Genomic DNA, 13,120 nt, shown 5'->3' on the forward strand with positions numbered 1-13,120 from the left:
GATCATACTGCCTAATGTACATATGAAAAGCAAAATTTCAGGGAGATATTTTAAACTAGAAATATCACTTCAGTGACTCTGATAACTAGATTTCTCTTCTTAATTAGACCAAACTTAAAAGCATTTAAATATCAATAAACTCTGTAACAGAGTGATGTTAAATACTTGAATAAAGTATAAAGATTTCCTTAGATCAAGGGAATAAGTCACATGAAATACTTTTTATTGTATAGTCAAATTTTCATGGATTCACTTGTCCTTATTTCATTCAAATGTTTTGATGTCATATAAAAATAACATTAATTTCTTTATATTTTATTATAAATAAAGGTCAAAAGTACTGTGAATATAAGTCAAGTACTGTGTTTGATGAAAATTAAGTATGGACAAGATATACTACAATGAAAATCTGAGCAGATAAACTAAAGAGATGTCAAGAGGAATAGAGTTTGGTCCTTTATTAAAGTAATTTAAAATTTGGGGGGTAAACAATTTATCCAGGTAGTGAAATAGTGATGAAAAAACACTGGAAGTAGAAGATTCAAAAGTCATGGACTTCAAAAACTAAAAATAATGAAATATCATGAGAATGATATGGAAAAGATGAGAGATACAAGAACATAATCGCAGAGCTTAAAATATATTTCAGATTAAATCACATGGAATAGGCACACCTGCAATGGTGTCTCTAGGGAAATATCCAGACTTTCTACACTAGGCTCCAACAGATCAGATAAATTGGAGTCACGCATGCTACATGCCATATAATTGAACTGAAATATTAAGAAATCAGATAGATCCCCAAGCAGACAAGGCTTTCCTGAAAAAGGAGATTGTGGTCTACTTGAGTCAGCTACCGAGGTGCTCTGTTTCAATCCTTTCAAAAAGTAACCTAAAACACCTGATGTTAAAAAGTGAGTTTTTTTCAGTCATTCTGTTTCCCTGTTTCCACCTTACAAAACATGGTCCTATTATTGCCCAGTAGGAAATTTAATTTATGTTGTAGAATGGAGGCTGCCTTGATTCATGAATTGCAAATAGAAGCCAACCAGATCTATAACTAAATTTGTTGTAATTTTGTCTTTTGACAGGAGTGATGAAAATTCACAAACAAAATGTCACTGAGGTAAATATTATGAATAAAATTTGAAATAATACAAATTTAATAAAATTGCTAATGCATATTGAAATGAATAGTGTCATTAGAGAGATAATTAGATGTTATTGGTTATAGAATTCATAGAACATCAACTCTAAAATGTTCTTTAAAATATTGAAAGATGGTGCATGGTAGAAAAATATCAAAGGTGAATATAGCAGTGTTAATTGAACAGATAATAGGTGTCTTGTAGTGCAATTATTTAATAATATGGGGAGATAATTATTTTTATAATGTTTATCTTATGAATCTAATTTATTGATACTATGCTTATGTACTATCCCCTCTATACCATAGAATTTTCACCCAAAATAAAAAAAAAAACATAAGGTAAGATATGTTCCTAAATGCACATTGTACGAAGATAATATTTTAATAATGTCAGCTATTTCAGGCCCTAAATTACCAGTGCTTTCTACGGAATATTCAAACACTGAAATTATAGATTTGATATATCACTAGCTCATTTCTCAGGCATTGACTGCCTTTTGATCTTAAGAAATTTTCCAGTTACTAACAGAATATAGGAGTGAATAACAACATACTAAAATACACATACTAAAATGTTCTTTATCAGAGGTTTGGGTGTGGGTGATAAGAGATTTAATGGATATGAAAAGCTTATTGTGTTTCACACAAAGGAGTCACTAAGGATTGGTTGTAATTATTATTTAGTTTTTGTTATTGCACAATTCAGCACTAGAATAACATAAAATAAAAGGACAACATTCACATCTTTGCTTTCAATAATTTTATGTGACATACCATAGGGTAGTTTTATAATCATATGAATGTAGGTGGTATCCTTAAACACTAACTAACTAGACAGGAGACTCAAAACTTTGTACTGGTGTATTATCTAAGCTTCCTATATAAATATTGCCCACCCTAAAGATGATTGTGGATTTCATAAAGCACACTTGAAAACCCCTCATTGCATACTTATCTTTCTCAAAGTGATACTGTAATCAAGTACTTGATGTTGTTGCTTTCAATGCACATAGTGACTGGGAAACAAGCAAACATGTATGTCCTGGAAATGTGAAATAATTTATGAGTTTGAATAAGACCCTGGCCTGAAATTGAGTTTCCTCCATGAAGTAATTACCTGGAGTTTAAAAATATATTTCAGCTGTTGTATAACCACTGGGTTACTGATGACTGTCCAAATTTATATAAAAACGTGTTTTAATAAATCCAGTAAAGGAAAATTCATACAAAATGGATAAAATAGAGAAAATTTAGCATAAAATATCAAATGATCAAAGTGAGCTAAGCGGCTGTGCAGATAAATAAATAAATAAAATAGCACACACAAACACACAATCATAAGCATGGAGAAACATGTCACTGTAGCTCAATTCCCTCAAATTCTAATGGAGAAAGATCATTTTAAAAGTATTTATGATGAACCCAAAGTAAACAGCCTTCTGAATGAGAAAAAGCTGAAAGCATTTTCTTTAAAATTGGGAACAAGAAAAGAAAGTGCACTCACTCTCTCAACTTCTATTCAATATTGTGTTTGGAATTTTAACCAGAGCAACTAGGCAAGAGAAAGAAACAAAAGGGAGAGACACAAAAAGGAAAGGAAGAAGTTCAATTATTCCTATTTGCAGTTTATAACAAACAATACTTGGAAAGACTTAAAGCTTTCACCAAAACACTTACAGAAAAATAAATGCAGCAAAGTAGCAGGAAACAAAAACCAATGTACAAAAGTCAATAGTTTTTCTACATACCAATAACAAATCTATTGGTATTTCCAATCAGGAAAACAGTTCTATTCACAATAGCTCCAAAAGTATATAAATAAATGAAATGCTGAACAATAGATCTAACAAATGAAGCTAAGGGCTTCCATAGGAAAATTACAGAACACTGAATAAAGATATAGAAGAAGCTGCTAGAAGATAGAAAGACCTCTCATGTTCATAAAGAGGCAGAACTAATATTGTTTATAGAGCCATATTGCCAAAAGTGATCTACAGATTCAATGCAATATCTATCAATAATATTCTTCACAGAATTAAAATCCTAAATTTCATATGAAAAAACAAAAGACCCAGAATAGCCAAAGAAATCATGATCAAAAAGAGTAAAGCTGGAGACATTGTAATAGCTGATTTCAAATTTTACTACAGAGCCTTAATATCAAAAAAGTATCTATTTTTGACAAAGGTGCCAAAAACATACATTGGAGAAAAAATAACCTCTTTAACACATTGTGCTGAGAAAAAAAAATAGATATTCATATATAGAAGAATGAAATTTGATCCCTGTCTCTTACTTTCTACCACTCAACACAAAATGGATCAAAGATCTATGTATAAAAATCAGAAACTTTGAAACTATTAGAAGAAAACATAGGGGAAACACTTTAACATAAAGGCTCAGGCAATGTCTTCCTAAATAGGACTCCTATAGCTCAGGATATAAAAACAAGACTCGATAAACAAGATAGCATCAACTTCAAAAGTTTCAGCAAAGCAAAGGAAACAATAGTGTGACCAGACAGCCTACAGAAAGAGAGAAAATCTTTCCAACTACTCTTCTGTCAGAGCATTAATATCCAGAATATATAAAGAACTCAACAAAATTAACATCAAAACAGCAAATAGCCTGATCAATATATGAGCAAATTAACAGAATAGACATTTCTCAAAAGAAGATAGACAAATAGCCAACAATTATATGAAAAATTCTTCAACATCTTTAGCAACTCATTGCAAAACAAAATTATACTGAGACTCCATCTCGCTCCTATCAGAATGGCAATCATCAAAAATGCAAATAACATTAAATGCTGATGAGGATGTGGGAGCAAAGGAACATTTATACACTGTTGATGAGAACATAAATTAGTATAGCCATTATAATAAAAATCAGTATGGAGTTTCCTCAAAAAGCTAAAAATAGAACTTCCCTATAATCCCACTATACCACTCCTTGGTATCTATCTGAAAGAATTCAAGCCAGCATACTTTGGAGATACATGCATACCAGTGTTTATTGCAACACAATTTGCAATAGCCAAGTTATAGAACAAAACTAGGAGTCCATCAGTGGATGAATGGATACAGAAAATGTGGACTTTTATTCAGTCACAAATAAGAATGAAATTATGTCATTTTTAGAAAAAAATGAATGGAACTGGGAAGTATCATGTTAAGCAAAATAAGCCATAGTCAGAAAGACAAGTACCACATTTTCTGTCATATTGAAAGCTACTGGGGAAACATAAATAAAATAATATAAAATAAAAATATATCATGAAAGTAGAATGAAAAACAATACAGTGAATGAACAGGATCAATCGTAAGGAGGAGGTTAAGATTAAGGGGTGGAAGGTACTAGGGAATAAAATTGATCAAATTATGTTATATGCATGTACCACAATGTCATAATGAAACTCACTGGTCTATACAATTATTATGCACCAGTGAAAAAGAAAAAAAATGAGAAAACACTAGTGTTAGAGTCTGTAAACAAGTCAGGATGGCTCCTGGCATTTTGCCAGAGAAATAAAACCAGCGAGCCATTAAGTGTGGAGATTCCTCATTGGTTGACTGATGTATCTAGTTTATGCTAATTAGATAAGCTGTGTGGAATGTACTGCTCCTGTCCTGCAATATATGGTTCCTACTCCTGCTGTATCAATCTACACAAGTTGTTCGTCACCCCCCGGTTATTTTGCTGCAGCCAGACTGCGGCACACTAGCAGAAAAACAAAAAAAGTATTTAATTTTTTTCCCTCAAATCAAAACAGCTAAGATTGAACCAGGCAAGGTGGTGCATGCCTGTAATCCCAGCAGCTCAGAGGTTAAGGCAGAAGGATCACAAGTTCAAAGCCAGCCTCAGCAAAAGTGAGGCTCTAAGCAACTCAGTAAGATCCTGTCTCTAAATAAAATACAAAATAGGGCTGGGGATATGGCTCAGTGGCCCAGTGCCCCTGAGTTCAATTCCCACTACTCCAACCCCCCCCAAAAAAATATACATATATATAAGATTGTTTAACATCAAAGTCTTCTTACTTCCCGGAGAGATTATATAATTATTATGCTGATTAATTGAGGTTGCACAAGTCCAGCCTTTTGGGTTTTTTTCCCTTTTTGCTGATTCTTTTTATTTAAGTGTAATATTGGTATTCATTTTGACATAATTATAAAGGCATAGAATATAATTTGCTCTTGTCCCTAGTATTTCCAATTCCCCTCCCCTCCTCCCTCCCTTTGCTCCCTTTACTCTAGTGATCTATCTGCTATTTACTTTTAGTTTTCTTCTCTTTTTTCTGTCTTGTGGATATACATGATTGTGAGATTCACTGTGGTATAATCAGTTGTGTACACAGGTGGACAAGTCTACCCTGATGGTTCTTATAGCTCCAGATTTTCTCCTCCTTCTTCTATTATGGATAGCTTAATACTTTCTTTTTAATATTTCAGTAATGAGTTGCAGCAGTACTCCTGAAAATGAATCATGTGATTCCTCAGCACCATGTCACATCTACTAACACAACACTTCATTTTGATAGCTTCTTCAGTTGATTTCTATGCAAGATAAAATTTGAAAACCTTTATGTTGGAGTTTCCAAATCACAGTAACTTCTTTTTCTAATTTATCCTCATCAAAACCCAAGAAGATAGTATTTTTTCAGTTCTCAGAAAGTTCAGTTTCAGAAGGACTAGTTTACTTGTTAAAGGTAACTGTCTTTAACTTAGTTTCATGAAAAAAAATGGGTTCACCTTTTGCCTGAACATTTATATTATTTCTCCCACAACTTATTGCACAAATATCTTCCATGATTGAATGTCTAATATATAATTATAGTTTGCCATTTTTTGTAACTCTGACTTTTTGCTACCCTACTATATGTGAAATGAACTAAAGAGGATGGCACTGATTAACAAAAGTCACCCTGAAGAGTTCATTCTACTAGGCTTTGCAGACCATCATTGGCTACAGTTTCCTCTATTTGTTATTCTTCTCATAACATACCCGATGGCCATGATGGGAAATTTAACCATTATTCTGGTATCCAAGTTAGACCCCCATCTACACAGTCCCATGTATTTCTTCCTCACCAACCTCTCCTTCTTAGACATGCATTGTGCCTCAGATGCTGTTTAACTTGGGAACTTCTAAGAAGATCATCAGTTATTTGGAGTGTATAGTTCAGCTTTATTTCTTTAGCATAATGGGGAGCACAGAATGTCTGCTCTTGGCTCTCATGTCTTTTGATCGCTATGTGGCCATCTGCAGACCTCTACACTACACCTTCATCATGAATCAGCGCTGTCTGCATCCTATTAGTATCCATTGTGTGGCTGACTGGGAATATCTATGCAATCTCTGAAGTTTCTGTTACATTAAAATTGCCACTGTGTGGCATCAATAAACTGGATCACTTGTGTGAGATTCCAGTTCTGATAAAGGCTGCCTGTGGGGAAAAGGAGGCTAATGAGCTCACACTCTCTGTGGTATGCATTTTAATAGGGGCTGTTCCTCTGTGTTTAATTCTTGCCTCCTATGCTAGTATTGGACATGCCATATTTAAAATCAAATCTTCTGAAGGAAGGAAAAAGGCCTTTGGGACATGTTCCTCTCATCTAATTGTAGTTTTCTTATTTTATGGCCCAGTCATTAGCATGTACCTTCAGCCTCCCTCTTCTACCTCAAGAGACCAGCCTAAGTTCATGGCTCTATTCTATGGAGTAGTGACCCCTACACTCAATCCCTTCATCTATACCCTAAGGAATAAAGATGTGAAAGGGGCATTAGGCAAAGTGATTTGGAGCATTTTCAGACCCAAGTGACAGTTGTAAACAAGAAATGAAATTATTTAACACTGTAGATTTATGTGAATTTCTCTAATAACTCACTCTAGTATCATAAATCTGAGTTAGATGTTCTTTTTGCAAGATATGTAATATTTCGTATGTGCTTTATAATAATGTTAGGCAAGAATTATACTCAGCTAATACACAACATTATGAGCACTCTTTGAAAATACATTAAAATAATTCCATTCAGAAAGATACTGAAATTGTGCTGAATATTAACATATTCAAATCATAAAGTGTGTTAAATTAACAATACAAATTATAAGTTCATTAGTTCAATATAAACCCTATAAAAATAGCATGTCACTATTCTCAAATGGGCTTCCTGTCACCTTTACCCAATAAATATTTTCTTATTTCTCTGGGAGTTTATCCCAAGTCTATGTAAGCAGCATGGCTATAACTTGACTTTCTGTGTGAAGCACTCTATGTTTTCAAAGAATCATCATTCTTATAAGTTTATCAAACTTTATTTATGTAAATACCAGTGTTCCTTTAAAGATACATTATAGAGGGTGTAGTGGCACAGAATTGTAATCTCAGTGATTTGGAAGACTGGGAAAGGAGAATTGTAACTTCAAGACCACCAGCCTTAGTAATTTAGGGATATCCTGTCTTAAAATAAAAATGGGCTGGGGGTGTACCTCGGTGTAAGAGTGCTCCAGGGTTCAATATTTGTGTATTTGTTTTATTTACTAACACATACAGAGAAAATGCATTGTAAGAGCTGCAAGTATAGCTCAATGGCAGAATATTTACCTACTGTGCTCAAAGCCCTTAATTTATTCCCAAGCACTAAAAGAAAAAAGAAAAAAACCAACGTAATTAACAAGAAAGTTGTGTTGCATTTTTAATCTAAAATTCACATTAAACATTAATATAAAAAGATAAAATATGGATGTTTCTTGATGTTCCTTTCAAATACCATAAGCATATGTCTTCTGAATCAGTGAGAGTACAAGGAAGTGGTGATAACAATCATAATGAATGTCAATCTGGCAACATTTCTGTGCATAAACTGAAACAACCAGGAATGCCTTTGAAATCTGAAAAAAAAATCAATAAGAAAAAGAAATAATTTATATTTCTGGGATGAAAAACACCTCAATTATTTCAGCAAGCAATATTAGTTTTTTTTTTTAATTGATTTAAATTTGAATGCAAATAGTGTTCAAAATTTGATTCATTAAAAGATAAATGGAGGGCTGGGGATGTGGCTCAAGTGGTAGCGCGCTGGCCTGGCATGCGTGCGGCCCGGGTTCGATCCTCAACACCACATACAAACAAAGATGTTGTGTCCGCCGAAAACTAAAAAATAAATATTAAAAAAAAAAAGCTAAATGGAGGTCTGGGACTGCAGCTCAGTGGTAGAGCTCGTGCCTCACATGTATGAGGCACTGGGTTCAATCCTCAGCATGACATAAAAATAAATAAATAAAGATATTGTGTCCATAAACAATATATATATATATATATATATATATATATATATATATATATATGATAAAGGGAATCCTAAAATTGTAATCACACTGTCTTTTTAAAATGTATCTCCTCCAAAATTCACATATCCAAACTTAATGTCCAATGGACCACATTAAGAATACCTATAAGAGATGACAAGATCATGAGGGCTTCTCCACTAAGAATGAGATTAAGGAGACTTGACAGAGAATTGGATTTTTTGTGCCCTCTGCTTTCCACAATGTAAGGACAAAGTGATCCTCCCCTCCATTGAATACAATAAACAAATCTCTGTCTTGGTAACTGAGACTGGGGTCCCTACCAGTCATTAAATGTACTGATGCCTTACTTTGGACTCTCAGCTTTATAATGAGAAAAAAAATGCTATTGTTTACAAATTACAGAGTCTCAGGTATTTGTAATATCATAAATGGACTAAGACATACTAAAAATTTAAAACTCATCATAAATTTATTTATCATTTATGAGAACCACTTAAGGACTTTGTAGTTATATAAATTGAACATATATTTTGTGAATCCAACATGATAGGCAGTGAGAAACTGAATACTGTAAGAAAAATAAGAGGTTATTTTTGTTACATTATTCTGAACAACAATCAGCTGCAAGCCAGATCCACTCTTTGAAGAGTGCTGGCCCAATTCTCAATGGATTTATATTATAGTATGTTCAGTTTAGAAAAAAAATTATAAATAACCTTTAAAAATGACTGATTTTTGGATGATTCCTGACTACTAATTTTTTTCAAATTGTGTGCACACACACATTCACACAAATTAAATATAAATTTTGTGATGTTAAACATTTTTTTTACATAAGGTATCCTTTGTCTACCTTAGTTTTACACACAGAAAAAGTATTTTTTATTCTGGGGTCAAAATCCAGTAAAATTTGTGTCAAAAACATAACCACACAGACTGATTATAGCTATCCTATTTTACTCTGCTTTGGGCTACTTAATGTGTATACTACTTTCTAAGCCATTGAAGATGACTTATTTCATAAATGTGAGTGATGTCCAGATTGTTAAAACTCTGGACTTCCTAAGAATTATATATCAAAATATCAGAAAAAAAATACTTTCCGAAGTGTGATGAAGAAAAATCACAGAAATATTTTATTTATGTAGAATACTTCACATGTCCCTGGCTCATATGTTCAGGATACTCTACCATAAAGCATACTTTGATTAGTTTTTGAGAAGCTATGTTGAAGAAAAGGCACATATTATCTCTGAAGGCTAAAAGGTGCTGTGCTTTTAAAGTAAAGCATGAGTAATTCTAAGATTACCTTTTCAAGGAAGATAATTAAAAGCTTTTCTCATTTTCCTAAGCAAGCAAGGCTTTCCTAAAGAACAAATGGTAGACAGCAAAATATTTAAACACTTAAAAATAAAATAAAGAATACAGTCATGCATTTATAAAATTATTTAGGGCATCAAGATTAAAAAATAAAAGAAAATGTTTTTACAATAGTTTTCTCCATTCAAGAGATTTCCTCAGATCTGTGTAACATAGCATAATAACTGAATAAGTGGCTTTTTCAAACTCCAAATTATACACAGGGGAATGATTAAAATAAATGCATTTTGTGATTCTTGTTCAATAAACACCTTTATGACTAATGAAAATCCAATTCTTTCAAATTTTGAATCTCAGATCCCAAAGCCTTGGATATGTCCTAGAGACCACTAAGGAATGAGGTTTGGGTGGAAAAGTGTTAGATACATCTCTAAGGAAATACATACCATATTTTAAGAAAGGATACTAGATAGCAACTAGGGCAGTAGTTACCTCTGTTTCTATTTCTATTTTCACATTGTTATCAAAAAATGTTTATGTTGACTAAATATTTAACTCCTTTAAAAATAAACACAAAATCAAATTTCAATATAAAGTGTAGTATATTTAAAAATTTATTCCACATAAAACTAATGTCTACACCTTTTATTGGTATCATATCAAACACTTTTAACTTTTTCTGTGTATATCCATTTTTAACTATTGACCTTAGGTCTAAGCACCTTTTCATATACTGTCTCAATTATTTTACACTTAGAATTGGGTACAACTACCTATGTCTCACTTTATTCACACAGAAGAAAATTAAATCCATTCATTAGACTCTAACTCTATTTCCCATTACACTTCTTTTTCCAGCACCACATCGTGTTCCAGCTCTGAAATCAACATCAGCTCCTATAGCCAATTGAGAATGTACTGCAATGCCTTCATTACTTAACCTTCCTGCATTCTCTCCCTTTGTATATTTGTTTTATTTTAATGTTCAATAACAACTTCCAGCTTTCTGATTTCTAAATTCTTATCTAAAATGAACTATAATAGGACATACTACATGATAAAATATACTTTTAGGAATATGCTTTTAGAACAGAAGAGGAAGAATGAGGCCCTAAAAAATGAACATTTAAAAATGTTTTTTAGTGTCAGGAACTAAAATTGTAATACTTACTAGGAGTTTATAGGAACATATCACTGAATGAGGAAACATCATAATAAAGGAGATAACAAGGAGAATTCACAAATACCAAAAAGTGCCATGAGTTATTGATTGTGTTAGATACTTTGCATTTGCAATCTTATTTTATTTCTCAAGGATCTTCCTATGTAGCTATTATTCACATTTATATAAAATGAACTTGAGGTACATTGATTCTATTATGTTTTGTTTTCATTCAAATAATCAACAGCAGTTTTTCATTGACAGATAACATTATACATTCTCGTTGTATACAACAAGATGTTTTAAGTATATGTTCATTATGGAATGATGAAATTTATTATGAACTTTCAATTACCAAACATCAATGCTTTTTCCACTTTTGTAAAATAATATATTTACAAAGATGTTGACAATTTAAGACTATGCATCCAAAATCATCAGTAATCTACTAAGTTTCAAGTTGAAGAATATATAAGGCAGTATGTAAAGGTGAAATGGGAATATATATTGAACAGTACCAGGGACCAAAAGCACAGGTAATATTAAAAAATGGATATTTCAATAGGTGATAGAACCTTAAAAGATTTGAATTTTTGACTTTGATTTTAGGATTACATTTAGCAATGAAAATTAGTTTGGAATAGGAAAACACTTAGAATTGATTAATATGGTTATTGTAACCATTTATGCAATAAGTGATGAGGTCCTTGACTAAGAGAAGAGTAGTGTAAGTATAAAAGAGATGGAATTATGTGAGATACTGATATGGGAGTTTGACAGAGAAATTTTATTAAATGTGAGTCCTCTGAGAAAGAGATGAATGAAAGATAAGGGTGATGCTTTAATTCTAGAGGACTGAACAGGAGTTGCAGATTTTTTTTTCCCCAAAATTTTTTGCCAAGAAAAGTAGTTTTTGAGAGGATGGCAGAACAAAATGATCAAATAGGATTTTTCAGCAATTGTTCCTCCACAGAAACATAAATTGGAACAATTATTAACATGCAAAAATATATTCACAAGACCAAAAGAAACCAGGTGAAAAAACGTAGTACCTGACTATTATATTAGAATAAGATACAGTGAACTTCTTAGGAAATACAATTTTACATTACACGTGTCACAACTTCCTTAATCTCTGGCAGTACAAGCATGTTGAAAGAGAAAGGGAGGAGGAAGGAGATATGAAGGCAGAGGTATAGACTTTCCCAAATGAACTCATCTCTACTAAATGGAGATTCATCTCCACTAGATGTATTTTGCTAGAAATACTACAGGAAATTCTTCAAGTGGAAGGATATTAATAAGTATCATGAAATTTTCCAAAAGTACAAAATTTACTGATGACACTACTTGTGCAGTCCCTTCAGGATACAGTAATACTATAATGTTGAAATGTAAACCACTTATGTCTTTACTATAAATATTATTTAATAATAAGTACAATAGTTTGTTACAGGACATGCAATATAATAAAGTATAAATTGTAAAATCCCAAATGCAAAATGTGGGAAGTGACAAAGTAAAAGTGTAGAGGTTTTTAATATGATCAAAGTTAAGTTGTTATCAATTTAAAATATCCTGTTACAACTATGAGATGTTTTCATAAAGCTCACAGCAGTCAGGAAGTGACAACTTATAATAAACACACAAAGAGTAAAAAGCATTGAGTAACTGATTACAAAACCAGGCAAAGACACATCAAAGAAAGAAAACTTCAGACCAATATCTCTAATGAACATAGATGCAAAAATTCTCAATGAAGTTCTGGAAAATTGAACATGGAAACATCTCAAAAAGACAGTGCATCATGATCAAGTAGGACTCATCCCAGGGATTAAAGTTGGCTCAACATATGGAAATCAATAAATGTAATTCATCACATCAATATACTCAAAGATAAGAATCATATGATCATCCCAATAGATTCACAAAAAGCATTTCACAAAATACAGCATCCTTTCATATTCAAAACACTAGAAAAACTAGAGATAACAGAAAAATATTTCGACATCATAAAGGCTATCTAGGCTAAGCCCCAGGCCAACATCATTCTAAATGAAGAAAAATTAAAGGCATTTCCTCTAAAATCTGGAACAAGACAGTGATGTCCTATTTAACCACTTCTATTTAACATAGTTCTTGAAACACTGGCCACAGCAATTAGACAGATAAC

General features: G+C 32.3%; 1 pseudogene; it reads left to right on the forward strand.

Moving 5' to 3' along the window:
• Window positions 1-6,049: 6,049 nt before the first annotated feature.
• Window positions 6,050-6,972, forward strand: LOC139706276 (olfactory receptor 2B6-like; annotated as a pseudogene).
• The last annotated feature ends 6,148 nt before the right edge of the window (window positions 6,973-13,120 follow it).

Source organism: Marmota flaviventris, chromosome 6, assembly GCF_047511675.1.
Source record: "Marmota flaviventris isolate mMarFla1 chromosome 6, mMarFla1.hap1, whole genome shotgun sequence".
Taxonomy (NCBI): Eukaryota; Metazoa; Chordata; class Mammalia; order Rodentia; family Sciuridae; genus Marmota; species Marmota flaviventris.